The sequence below is a fragment of the Sus scrofa genome, chromosome Y, assembly GCF_054392235.1.
Source record: "Sus scrofa isolate SSC_HxYL_T2T_F1_AM1 chromosome Y, Sscrofa_HxYL_maternal_Yorkshire_Landrace_v2.0, whole genome shotgun sequence".
Taxonomy (NCBI): Eukaryota; Metazoa; Chordata; class Mammalia; order Artiodactyla; family Suidae; genus Sus; species Sus scrofa.
In genome coordinates, this window is record NC_139402.1 from 9647054 (window position 1) to 9661017 (window position 13964).

General features: G+C 53.0%; 1 protein-coding gene and 1 non-coding gene across 7 annotated transcripts in view; one reads left to right on the forward strand and one right to left on the reverse strand.

The window, feature by feature from the left end:
- Window positions 1-13964, forward strand: part of LOC102166569 (transducin beta like 1 X-linked) — a 247535-nt gene that overhangs the window by 19897 nt on the left and 213674 nt on the right. The gene's annotated exons all lie outside the window — the stretch shown is intronic.
- On the reverse strand, window positions 4896-4999 carry LOC146394352 (U6 spliceosomal RNA). The gene has a single exon (XR_014836246.1). It is a non-coding gene; the product is annotated as a U6 spliceosomal RNA (small nuclear RNA).

Here is a 13964-nt window from a genome sequence, read left to right on the forward strand (position 1 = left end):
GCAGATGTTGTGGATTCTCTTTCCAGCATGTTCAGCTGTCTGTGTGCAGCTATGCAGCCTTGTGTTTTTATCTAAATGGACTGTGTTACATTTGTTTCGCTCCGTCTGATGGCCTTGTTTTTACACCTTTATGAAGGCACAGTTGAAGAACAGTAAGCCAGGCTGAGAGTGTCCGTGTCCTCATACACTCGCTCTCTTGGTGGGGGTGCTGGTGTCACAAACACCCCGACATGGGTTACCACGCTTCCCGACTTCCTCCTGTCTTCCTGTCACGCCTGCCTCCCTCCACCCGCCCCCAGGCAACCATCGATGGCTTTCTACTACTCGATAAGTTCCTTTGCATTCGCTAGAATTTTATATCAGGGAAATCACACCGTTTGTACTCAGTCCAGACAATATGATTTTGCCTGGCTTCTTGCCCTTGGCATAATGATGTGAGGCTCCATCCCTTTTGTGCTCTTGTCACGAATTTATTCCTTTTTTTTTTTTTTTCCTTTTTTTGTTGCCCGGCGGCATAGGGATTTCCCGGGCCTGGCATCCGACCCAGGTCTCGTTTGCGACCTAAGCTGTGACGGTGGCAGTGCCGGATCCTTAACCACCTGGGCCAGGCCAGGGATCGGACCTCCGTTCCCGCGCTCCTAAGATGCCGCCAATCCCATGGCGCCACAGCGGGACCTCCGCTCATCCGTTCCTTTGTAGCGCTGGGTCGGATTCCGTCAGATAAGACGCACCACCCTTGCTGCAGTCACCCCTTCCTTGTGGGACAGGTGGGTCGTGTCTGTTGGGGGTCATTGTGCATAGTGCCACTCTGAATATTTTTGTGGCCATACCAGCGGTTCTCAAACTTTGTCCTGTGCCAGCACCTTGTGGAGGGCTTGGGAGACACAGATTGCCAAGCCCCATCTCCAGAATTTCTGAGTCAGTAGATCTGGGCGGGGCCCAGGACTCTGCATTTCCAGCAAATTCCCAGCTGCTGCTGGTCTGAGGACCATACCCCGTTTCAGAGGCTGGCTTCCTAGCATGTGCTTGCTGCTCCTTTGTTGCTTGTTCCAAGCATTTCTCTCCTGGCCACTTCCTTGCCTGGTAGTGTCACTTTTGACCTCTGTCACCAAGGTCGAATGTGTCAGGTCCTTTGTTACTTGTTCCAAGCATTTCTCTCTTGGCCGGTTCCTTGCCTGGTAGTGTCACTTTTGACCTCTGCCTCCCCAGGTCGAATGTGTCAGGTCTTTTCTCTTGGCTTCCTCACGTCAAGGGCCCCCCAAACGCCCAGCCGCAACCTCCCCACTCACAAGGCTCTGACCTCTTTGGACCTTGTGGGGTCTCACTTGTGCCCTTTCTGCTGCTGTGATTGCCAGGGTCACCTTCTGAGGACGTGGTCCCGGGTCATGCCTGGGGCCCCCATGTTGCTGTGTTTCCTTAGGGCAGCTCACCTGCTTTTCTGCTCGCCGGGAAGCGGTCAGGATGCATCCTTTTCACACGCCACCCGCCCACCTGCAGCAGCCAGCCCCAAACCAGTAATCAAATTTTACTCTCAGTTTGCTTTTCAGGACCCTAATCTGGGTGACCGAACATGGGGCAGCTAGAAATTACCAGTACATATTCGTTGGCGGAGCCAATGTATTTGTTTCAGTTACTTTATTTTTTTATGGCCCCACCCGTGGCATATGGAAGTTCTCAGACTAGGGATGGAATCAGAGCTGTAGCCGCCGGCCTACACCACAGCCACAGCAACGCTGAATATGAGCTGCATCGGTGATGTACTTTCCAGCTTGCAGCAATGCTGGATCCTGAACCCACTGAGCGAGGCCAGGGACCGAACCCACATCCTCGTGGTTACTAGCCAGGTTAAACCACCTCAGGCCACAGTGTGCCACTGACCTCTACTCAAGCATTTCAGAATCTTGACCGTGCAGGTTTGGGGTGCAGGATTCCAGGCCCGTTAAGTAAACTCACAATTCAGTTTTTGAAAGTTTGCAGTGACGTATAGTCCTTGACAAATACCCTAGTTGTTTCTTCCTCCTCTCTTCTTTCTTCTTCTTCTTTTTTTTTTCTTTTGGCCATCCCGTAGCAAATGGAACTCCCGGGCCAGGGATCAGATCCGAGCTGGAGTCTTGAACTAAGCAGCAACTGTGGCAACACCAGATCCACTTTGCTGGGCGGGGGATCGAACCTGTCCCCACACTCCCAAGCTGCTGCTGATCCTGTTGCATCACAGCGGGAGTGCCTCCTAGTTTTTAACATGACAACTTTATTGAGATATAACTCACCTACCATGCAACTCCTGCATTCAAAGTGTATAGTTGAGTACTTCTCCTGGTGTTTTTACAGAGTCGTGCAGCCATCACCACTGTCTGATTCTGCAGCAGTTTTGTCGCCCCCTAAAGAAGCCCCATCCTTATTAAGCCGTCCGTGCCCGTTCCCCCTCCGCCCAGCCCCAGGCACCTGATCTCCTTTCTGTTTCTGTGGAGTTGCCTGTCCGGACCTTTCCCATAAACAGAGTCACACACTCTGCAGCCTTGGCTGCCTTGTTCTTTTCTCATGGCATCGCGTGTTTGAGGCTCGTCCATGCCGTGTGTGATTCCGGTTTCGTATAAACCTGTTGTGGAACCTCTGTGGATTCAAGGTGGGCTTGGGGCCAGGTGGGGAGTCACGGTGGAAGAACGTTCCGGAATGGGGTCCGCCAGGGGCCCAGGCCCCTGCTCTTGGATTACGTTGCAGTGGACAAGGGTTCAGAAGTGGAGCCAAGTTCATAAAACCGTTTCCAGTTCAGCTTCCGTGACTAGTTTTCCTTCTCTGTCTCTTTAGTCTTTCCGTCTCTCCCCTGAAGGTCCACCCAGACAGCAGCTTTGCTCCACGCAAGGTCTCGCTGCTGAACCCTCTTTTGTGCTGCATTTCTGGCTGGGACTCTGGAGGAAGGGTCCTTTTCTGGGGTGAGACATCGGAAAAGCCGATACTTTCCAAGGAGGAGCCGGGAAGGTGCTCTGAGGTCATGGGGTGCCAACCAGCTAGACTTTGGCTGCTTGTTGGGGTCTCTCCGAAGCCCTAATGCCAGCTTAGACCGAAAAGGAATCACAGAGTTGTTTCGTTTGCTGAATTTATGAACCTTCTGCATGTGTAGGGCCATCGTTACTTTTCTGGGGTTGGGTGGGAGAGCAGGCAGGCTCGATTTCCTGACTCTCCATGGGCACAGCCTTCTGGGCTGTCTGTGCCTCTGACCAGGGCTTATTGCTAAGGCTGAGGGCCATGTGTCTGTTCTCTGTTGATCTTATAATTGACTGTGTTAGCCTCTCATCGCTCTTGAGTCAAATGACCCCCCCGCTTCCTGGTTTGAACAGTTCAGCTGTATCATCTTATGGCTCTAGATGTCAGAAGTCTGAGATGGGTCTCGTAGTGTCAGTGGGGCTGCCTTGTTTTCCAGAGGCTTCTGGAGGCTCCATTTCTTGCCTTCTCCAGCTTCTAGATTCTCTGGCTCACAGCCTCTTCCTCCCTCTTTGGAGCCAGCCGCGCAGCATCTCAGATCAGTCATCCTTGGTTGTATGTCCCTGTGACCACAGCCTGGCGAGATCGCCCATGTGACGTCATTGGGCTCGCCCGCATCCAGGATAATCTCCCCATCTCAGGGTCCTTGACGTCCTCGCATGGGCAGAGTCCTCTTTGCCAGGTAAGGCAGCACTGTCACAGGGCCCAGGCCTCTCTGGGGTCCGTTATTCTCCTCACTCCAGTGGCAGCCTGCAAGGAGGCGGATTTCCCTCATTTCTGTCTCTTCGTTTGTTCCTCTGAGGCCTGCAAGGTCTGTATATTTATTTAATATTTGCTGTTTGTCATTTGAAGGATTCAGAAACCAGGGTGCCATGGAACCATTTGGTGTTTGTGCCTGCCTTTCACTGAGGTGCAGCCACTGGCTGAGTTTTTTGGGGGTTTTTGTTTGTTTGTTTGTTTTGGCCATGGCTTGCAGTGGCTTGATGTGGGGTCTTAGTTCCCAGACCAAGGATTGAACCCCAGCCCCTGGGGGGAAAAACACTGAATCCTAACCACTAGACCACCAGGGAACTCCCCTGGCTGTGTCTTTACTTACCTCTAAACACAGCCAGGAATTGTTTTCTGTCTTGGAAAGAACCAAGATCCTTGGTCAAACACACTTGTTTGTCTAGACTCTTTTTCTCAGAAACCCCACTCTGGTGGTGGCCCGGCCGCTCTGCATCTGGGGGTCTCTCAGGGGGTGAGTATCTCAGAGTCTGAGTCAGCTGTGGGAAAGACCACCCACAGTGCCCAGGACACCCATGCTGTGAGCAGAGGTATGGAGACCAAATTGATGGCTGGGGGGCTTGTGGCGCCATAAAACAGTGGAGGAAGACAGGCGGGGGTAGGGACAAAAGAGTCATAATCATAGCCACTTGGTAGTTTGTTTGTTTGTTTTGCTTTTGAGGGCTGCATTTGCGGATATGGAGGTTCCCAGGCTAGGGGTTTAATCAGAGCTGCAGCCAACAGCCTACGCCACAGTCACAGCAACGCGGGACCTGAGCTGCGTCTGCGACCTTCACCACAGCTCACGGCAACGCCAGATCCTCAACCCACTGAGCCAGGCCAGGAAGCAAACCCGCATCCTCACTGATACTAGTTGGGTTCATTACTGCTGAGCCACACTGGGAACTCCCATACCCACTTGTTAATCAGCATTTTGGTTCCAAAATATTGGGGGAAATGTATAAGCTTTCTGCTAAGCCAGCCTCCTCTCCCCCATACAAAGGCTTACAAAAACAAGCACTTACTTCTTTAAGGAAACTTTTTAAATTGAGGTAACATTGGCTTATAACATGTATTTTGTGTGTCTAATTCTGTATTGTGACTTCTGTATGTGCTACAGCATCTTTACCCCTGGAACTTTCGTTTCCATCAAAAATAGGGAACGTGTCACGAATTCATGTGTTATTCTTGTGCAGGCACCATGCTGATCTCTCTTTCTTTCTGATTTTAGTACGTGTGCTGTTGAAAAGAGCAGCAAGTGCTTGCTTCTTACTTACCAGTCACTGGCTGAGTTAGGACTCTCCCGGCCTCAGCCCAGTGGGATTAAGAAGGCCTGGTCAGGCTCTGGGCTGGATTTAGGACTCAGCGATGAACTCCTCCTTCTGGGGCTGGTAGACTCCTGGGCCTGCGCTTCAGCTTCTTCCGTCTGGTCTAAGAAGCAGCCAGGCTCCATCACACAGTCACAGTCAAAACCTCTGCCTGGGAGCTCCCGTCGTGGCGCTGTGGAAATGAATCCGACTAGGAACCATGAGGTCACAAGGTCCATTTCTGGCCTCGCTCCGTGGATTAAGGGTCCGGTGTTGCCTTGAGCTGTGGTGTAGGTCGCAGACGCAGCTCGGATCCTCCGACGCTGTGGCTGTGACGCAGGCCGGCAGCTGTAGCTCTGATTCAACCTGTAGCCTGGGAACTTTCACCTGCCGTGGGTGCGGCCCTCAAAAGGAAAAAAAAAAGCTAAAATAAAAAAATAAAACCTCTGCCCGCCAAAGCCACTAACACTCTGACCAAAGCAGGTGTCGTGACCAAATCCAGCATCCATGGCGTGCAGAGGGCCGTTGCAGTTGAGAGACGCTGTGGCGTCTCCAGCAAAGGGGGCAGCTGTGCCCGTGTGTCCCAGGCAGAGGGAGGAAGTGGGATTGTCATCCCTTCAGCTGCACTGGTGTGTGGGACAGGGGGCAATGCCGGCAAAGGGGACTGGGGCAGCCAGTTGTATCCAGGAAGACAGCCCTGTCGTGGATGCTTGGGAAACGTGTAGCTTCCTTGGCTCCGTCTCAGAACAGGGGTTCTCACTTGGGGAGCTGGGGGTGGGCACTCACGCCGCCCCAGGTGTATTTGGCTGCTTCTGGGACCTTCTTGGCTGTCTGGTAACGAGAGGAGAGGGTGCTGCTGGCGTCCAGTGGGTAGAGGCCAGGGATGTAGTTTAACATCCTTCAGGGCACGCGGTGCCCTCTCAGGGAGTGAGTACCTGGGCTGGGTCCGCCTGTGCCGCAGATGCAGAGCCCTGGCTCGGACAGGTGACCCGTGCAAATGGGAGTCTGGGTACCACGTCCTGCAGGACCGTGCCCACTGGGACGGGCACATGGCAGCCCTTTCCGTGTGGGGACGTACAGCCCTGCCGAGGAAGACGCAGTCACTAACCATGTCACAGATGGCGGGGCCGGGTGCGGTGAGCCCAGGGTCTCGGCAAGGTCCCCAGGATCGCCGTGCCTTGTTTTCGTTGGCTTTGTCCTGGATTCCCTCTGAGTTTTATTAATTCTCTGCTATGGCACAGCCTAATAAACAGACCGTTTATTTGGTGTTGAAAAATCTGTTTTTTATTAGGCGATTTCCATTATGAGCTTGATAGATGTGTATGTTTTCCTCTGGGTGGCCTTTTGCCAGCTCGTTCTCTTACACGTAATATTTTCTTTTTCCTCCCCAGCAAGATCGCAAGCGACAGCAAAGCTTTCCTTTCTGCTCTGCACCCGAGGGGCGCGCGGTAATGACGCCGGGGCAGTTGCTGACAGTGTCCTTTGCGCTGCGCAATGTACCGTGTGGTTCAGGGTCATTTGTCACGTTCCCGTGGACCAGCCTTTTCTATATCTTGCTATAAGTTCTGTTTCCAGTCTTCGGGGGCTGATGGTTAGCGTGTCGATGCTCGGTTGGTTAGCGTGTTGATGCTCGGTTGCTGTGGCCAAAAGAAAGCTTGGACCTTGCTAGAGAAAGGGGGCCGTGTCGTCGAGAGGCTGGCGGCCTCCCTCCTCCTCCTGCTCCTACCTGGTTTTACGGGGGGGGGGGGTCGGGGGAGCGTCGGGGTGGATCTTTTGCTGGCAGGACAGCCCCAGGACAGTGCAGTGGAGGGAGTGGCAGCGTCTCTGTGCCCTGCCGTGGGCCACAGTGAGCCACCTCGAGTTTTCCTTCAACAGCCGGCTGGCTGCTGTGTCGTCTAGAATTTGCTATCCTCAAGTCAGACAGTGGCCCCTCTTGGGGCTGCCAGTAAGTTATGGAACTAAGTCTGTTGTGAAAAACTCCCCCTTTTTTTTGGTTGAGCAATGTTTAATTGAAACGGTTCTCCTTAAATCTATCTTTGGTACAGAGGTTGTGAGAGCAAGGCTTTTTCTTTTTCCTGATGCCCGGTGTGAGAAAAGATGTTTGCTGGCTTGAGGGATGTAGGGACAGGGTCAGGGCCCCCAGAGGCAGTTCTCCTCTAGCTGTTCTTTTTTTTTTTTTTGGCTGCGTCTCTTGCAAACAGGGATCGAACCTGCACCACGGCAGTGATACTCCTGGATCCTTAACTGCTAGGCTGCCAGAGAGCTCCAGCTGTTCTTTTTAATTTTAATTTCACTTGGGCAGTTTGAGATGTAAATGACAGATCATCGTCGTCGTAGCGTAAGGGTTGCAGCATAATGGTTTGATGCGCGTCAGGTGCGTCAGCTGTGAAACGTCATCACCCCGATAAGGTTCGTTAACGTCCGTCCCCACACAGTTACTCGTATTTAGTCTCTCGTGATGAGAACTTTTAAAATTTACTCTTAGCAACGTTCACACACACCCCGGGAGTGTTACTGCAGCCGCGTATTATGTTGTATTCCCGGGACGTGTTTATTTACGGCTCAACGTTGGCACCTTTGATGCCCGTCACCCCCTGTCAGCCTTGCCACCGCCGTCGGTTCTGTGTCTTGGAGGAGGCGTCCATTCTTCTTCACCAGCCTGACGCCGGGCCTCTCGCCCCCTTGGCCGTGAGGCCACCAAGTTGGTGTGTCGGACAAAGGGGATCAGCTAGAAAGTCACACGTAGTAAAAGAGGAGATGAAAATAGCAGTATGGGAACTAAATTCGGAAGAGGACTTGGCTTCCTTGAAAAACGCCTGAAGAAGGACCCGAGCGGCCACATTTCCACGTGCGAGCCTGGTCACTTCCGAGGTTATACCCCCTCTCTTTTTCCAGCGGTGCTTTTGTCTCCAATACTGTTGACGTTAAGATGAGCCGATGCCTTGAGACTTAGCGTCAGGGCACCAGGTGAGTGTCGGGTTTTGGAAGAAGAACCTGTACCTCCTCGGGCCTGAGGGTCCCCTCCCCCCCCGCCTCCCGCCCCCGCAGAGGCTCCTGGAATGTCACTGGTGCCCAGACAGGTGAGCTGAAGGTGGCCAGGAGGCGGGGGAGCGGCCCTTCTGCTTGGCGTGCCTGTATCCAGACGCGTGGGGCGGCCGTCCCGTCCCACGCAGAAGAGGCTCTGCACACAGTGCCCAGGGTGGAATGGTGCTGAGATCAGGAGTGATCTGGGGTGTGTGTGAGCCTGGGAAGGGGAGAAGGGCCCAGAGTGATGCCACCCCTTGGAATGCAGGGAAGATGTTCGAAGCTGTGCTCTTGAGGACAAACCATAAACTTCTGGCACCAGACCTGTGACTCAGACCCTGTGATGGAGGAAGCGTCCAGGGGCCAGTGACGTCCCTCCTCCTCCTTACCGGTGCCACGGGGCAGCGTCTCAATTCAGCTTTCCAGAACACTCTCCAGGAACTCTCAGGCTCCGTGGAGGTGCTCTTTTCCCGCTGGCCTCGCTGCGTCGTAGAGAAGGGAACTGGTGTTATGAGATAAGCCACCTCCACGTTCCTTGGGTGGTTGTGTTATTTATCAGGGGTGAGTTGCCACGACAGTGCGGCCAGCTCTGACTTTGCCCACGGTACCTGCCCTCACCTGTGGAACACGCACGATGGGAAGAGAAGACTTTAGACGTAGGTAGATTCTCCTGTTTGGAAATTGGGGTTATTTGAGTCAGTGCAAGTCACTTGCTCACCTTATCCATGACTTACTGGATTCCATCAAAGAACGCTGTGGGGGTTTACATACCTGTATGTGGAGATAGATTTTTTTTTTTTTTTTTTTTTTTGGTCCGATACCATGACTGAGGTTTCCCTGGAAAGAGCCCTCAAATAGGAGCAGAATTATTGAACTTTAGGCCTAATACTGCTATTAATCAGCAATGTGACCCTGGCCCTAAGGGGGTATAAAGCAATCCTCCTGTTTCTCCTGTCAGTTGAGCCCTTGGGCCACATGCCGTCCAAAAGGTCCAGGACACAGCACGATTGTTCCCTGGTCAGGACTGTCCACAGCCCCAAATTTGGGTTAGTGGAATCGTGGGGGATTTCGTCTGTCACTCACGGTGGGAAAAATCACCTATGGTGAAACCCAGGGGCTGGAAAGCTGTCTTGGGTATCTTCTCTTGTTACCTTTTAGGGAATGCGCTATAATAATTATGTTCCAGGGTTCCCACGGTGGCTCAAAGGGATCAGGGGTGTGTCTGCAGCGCCAGGATGCAGGTTTGATCCCCAACCCGGCCCAGTGGGTTAAAGGATCTGGTGTTGCCATAGCTGTGGTGTAGGTTGCAACTGCGGCTTGGATCCAGTCCCAGGCCCGGGAACTCCATACGCCTCAGGGTGGCCAAAAAAAGGGGAAAAAAAAAAACCCCACTTATGTTCCCTGGAACTGCTAATGACTACGCTGCCTTCAACAGGAACCGGGAAAGGCCCACTTTCCAGCACATTCCATTCTGTAGGGTTTTCTTACCGTGAGGACTGAGAGCATTTCTTAATTATGTAGCCAGGAGGATGCAACATAATTAAAGGCCAACTTGGACCCTGTCGGAGAAAATCAAGTCCAGACACTTAGTCTAAATAGAAGCAAGGAACGGGTCTACCTTTATCTCGTTACGTAAGCTGTCTCTGGAAGATGTGCAAGCTTGGATGGTGGCAAGCTTCACATATGGAGGGATTTTTCTTTTTCCTTTTTTTTCCTGAAAAGTCCTTGGAGAATCCAGTCAGACTGTTCAGGGTAAAATCAAAATGAAACCAACAAACCAAAATCAAAGCAAAACAAACAAACGAACAAAACCCCCATTTTTTTTTTTTTTTTTTTTTGGTATTAAAATATTTAGCCTGAGAATCTTGTGTGAAAATGGATCATCTTTTGCAAGGTGGTTTGAATAGGCTCTGGTGCCACGTAAGAAGCTTCCTTCCTGGTTGCTATGGTTAGTCCTTTGAGAATCTGGGTTAGAACAATGCTCCAGGACAGCAGATGTGTTAAACGGGTTCACGGTTAGGACGGCTTACCTACGAAAGACGTTTCTACCTGTAGCCATTGTTTTCTGCTTGCTTGCTTTTTATATCTGCACCTGCGGCCTGTGGAGGTTCCCAGGCTAGGGGTCGAATCCGAGCTGCAGCTGCCGGCCTACACCACAGCCACGGCAAGGCCAGATCCGAGCCGCATCTGCGGCCTACCCCGCAGCTTGTGGCAACACTGGATCCTTAACCCACTGAGTGAGGCCAGGGTTCGAACCCTCATCTTCATGGATACGAGTCGGGTTCTCAACCCACTGAGCCCCAGTGGGAACTCCTGCATGTTTGCTTTCTTGGAAACGTTTTTGCATCTGTGCTTAGGGGAGTTATAAAACAGGAAGAGAGTTCACGCGCTGTGTTTTGTAACTTGCTTCTTGCCCTGGATCCTGCGTTTTTGCCATCCATTCCCATGTCAGAAATGGGGCCGGTTCCAGAGTCCCTCCTGAGAGCTGCAGAGTCGTGAGGGCAGAAGGGGGCGGCTGGGCCACGTGCCAGCTGGGGAGGCGGGGGCGGGCAACAGACAGAGAGAGAGGAGCGAAGGAGCAGTGCTGAGACAGCTCTGGGGACAGGAACAGGAGGGGTGTGGGGATCTCATCCCAGGCAGGGCTCTCTGTGGAAGAGGGAAACGCAGCAAAATGGTTTTAGGGCTTTTTTTTTTTTTTAGGTCTGGTGGAGATTAGCGATGGGTATCGGTCTTCAGTTCCTTTTCCTTATTCAATGTAGAAAAACGTAAAGTCGCTGAGACTTAGAAAAGCTCCGCTTCTAGGGGAAATGCAGGGTTCGGTTCCTGAGAGCGTCTGGTCACAGTGTTTTCAGCCACCAGTCTCGGCAGTACCTGGTGTTGTGTGTGCATCTAGACCCCTTATGGACTGGACTGTGGGTGCATCCAGGTTGAACTTGCCGCCGACAGAGCGGGGAGCTGGTGTCTGAGCCCCATGCCCCACCCAGCTTCCTGCCCCAGGCCCCGCACAGCCTCCTGCCCTGGGACCCCATGCAGCGCTGCAGCCCCTGCAGGAGCGCAGAAATGCCGAAAACGGGGCCTGCGTAGACCACAGAGGGGACCCTGGTGGGCCGTGTGGAAGCTGAAATGGGAAGGCAGCCTGAGGCCTCGTTGCATCCCCACTGGGAGCGTGTGCCCGGGCCACCCAGCCTCTGTGCCCTCTGCGAGGGTCCTTCCGTGACCATAGAGTGCCTTGGGGGTGGACTGGGGGTTATGGGCCGATTTCAGCAAATGAGCACATTCGCAGAGGCTGAATCCTCAAATCATGCGGATGATGTGCGCACACGTGGTGTGTGTCCCTGGGCACGAGACCCACGTCCGAACGGCCTGAAAGCCGCCGGCACTAGAGTAGTTGTGTCCACTGGGCCCTCTGGGATGGAGTGGCGGCTCCAGGGTTTTGATGGGGGCGGGAGGCCTATGAGAGACATGGGGGCAGGACTGAGTAAGGAAGCCTCCAGACCTCGGGGCGTGGATGCTAACGTTTGAGCCACCACGCCGGGAGCTCTGGAGTGGAAATTGCCCGACCCTTAGAGGGAGATGACTTGCTCAGGCGCTGGGCTGCTTGGAAGAGCAGCCCTGGAGGAGGGGCCGGAGACCTGAGCTCTGAACCTCTGTGCTGCCGCCGGTGTACATCAAACTCAACTTGAGGTTTTTTTGATTTTTGTTTGTTTGTTTTTGTCTTTTTGCCTTTTCTAGGGCCACACCTGCGGCATACGGAGGTTCCCAGGCTAGGGGTCTAGCTGGCGCTGTAGCTGCCTGCCTACACCAGGGCCACAGCAATGCAGGATCCGAGCCGCTTCTTCGACCCACACCATAGCTCACGGCAACGCCAGATCCTTAACCCACCTAGCGAGGCCAGGGATTGAACCCGGAACCTCAAGGTTCCTAGTCACTTTGTTTCTGCTGCACCATGGCAGGAACTCCTCGACTTCAGTTTTATATATTAAGGAATTATGTTGTACCTGTACCACCATTTCTGATCAGAAGTTGTAAAGTACTGGCAGCGGCTGATCGTTGAACCCAACAGAACCTTTTCAAGGTATAGGATGTTTAAGATGAGGAAAACATCTGTGTCTTCAGTTGCTTGTTGTGAAAAACGCGCTGCACCGCATCGGAAAGGTTTTGACCCGCCGTGGAAGCCAGTCAGTGGTCTCCGGACTCACGGATGATTCTTGGTTGATTTTATCAGGATGGCCCCCTCGCCCAAATTGTGTTAGAAAGGGAACTAAGCCTTTATAAAAACATTGTTGAGCTTATGAGTAGCTGTTGCCTCTGTGTATATGTTTAAGGGTTTTTTAAACATTTTTATATTTTTTTTAGCTTTTTTTTTCAGGGCTGTACCCAAGGCATGTGGAAGTTCCCAGGCTAGGGGTTGAATCGGACCAGCAGCTGCTGGGCTGCACCACAGCCACAGCAACACCAGATCCAAGCTGCATCTGCAACCTACACCATAGCTCATGGCAGTGCTGGATCCTTAACCCACTGAGTGAGGCCAGGGGTCAAACCCGCAACCTCATTGTCCCTAGTCCGGTTCATTATCACTGCACCACGACGGGAACTCCGTAAGGTGGTTTTAATCCATGAAAATGAGCTTTTCTGGGCAGCCTTACTTTTCCTTTGTGTTTTGTGGATGCTGGACACTGAAGGCCTGGATTAATGGAACTGATGTTTTAAGAACAAGTAACACACCGGGGTTCTCGACTTGCTGAGCCACAACGGGAACTCGATGAGTTACTTTTTTTTTGTTTGTTTCTTCCTTTTCTTTTTAGGGCTGCACTCACGGCATATGGAGGTTCCCAGGCTAGGGGTCTCATCGGAGCTGTAGCCGCTGGCCTACACCACAGCCACAGCAACCCCAGATCCAAGTCGAGTCTGTGACCTACGCCACAGCTCACGGCAACGCCGGATCGTTAACCCACTGAGTGAGCTCAGGGATGGAACCCATGTCCTCATGGATACTAGTGGGGTTCGTTAACCACTGAGCCATGATGGGAGCTCTGTGAGTTGCATTTTAAAGATAAGCCTACGTAACGTGTTCTCTTGCAAAACTGGTGGAGCATCAATGGAGCAGCAGGGTCGGAGTGAATTGGGGCTATAAAGAAGCACCCGGTAAGGGTCACCTTGACTTTCTTGGTGGCCGAAATGTGTGGGGCAGGTGGCAGCGCCCTCCCCGCCCCCGGAAGGCAGAAGATGCTCTGGGTGGTTAAAATCCAGATGTGTGCAGTGCCCGTGCCCTGTGTGGGGCGTGTTCCTTTTGTTTTCAGTGCTGAAAGAAGACAGACCATTTCTCCTTCAGGCTCCAGGCAGACTAGTGGAGGATATGATGGGGAGGGGAAAAAACCCCTTCATCCCAACCCCCAGTCACTGGCCCCGTTCAGTGGCTCAGTCCGTTGGCATTGCCCTTATTTTGTAAATGGACGAAGCAGCCTCTGTAAGCCCCGTTCGGTGGTGGTCGTCGTGTGTCCAGTGTCGTCCAGCCTGTGTACACCTCCCTGTGGAGTTTCTCCTCTCCTCCTGGGCGGCTTCTGCGTGGGTCGCCGGGTGCCAGCTGAGTGGCTTGCTGGGTGGTTTGCCCCCAGGCTCGGAGCGTGCAGATGGAAACTAACTGGATCGTGGACCTGAATCTCCCACCTCTTGGAATGTGGCAGAAGGGTTTTTCTTCTGCACGTCTCTCGCCCGTCCTGAAGGTGACAAGATGGGAAGTGGTGAAGGACAGTCACGAGACACCCCAGAGTGGTGTGACCCTCCGTGGGGAGGAGGACGTGGGGACACTCTGGTGTGTCTGTCCCCACCCAGAGGACCCATACACCTGCTCAGGAAGTCCGAGCAGGAGCTCTCGCTCCGGGGGCTGGG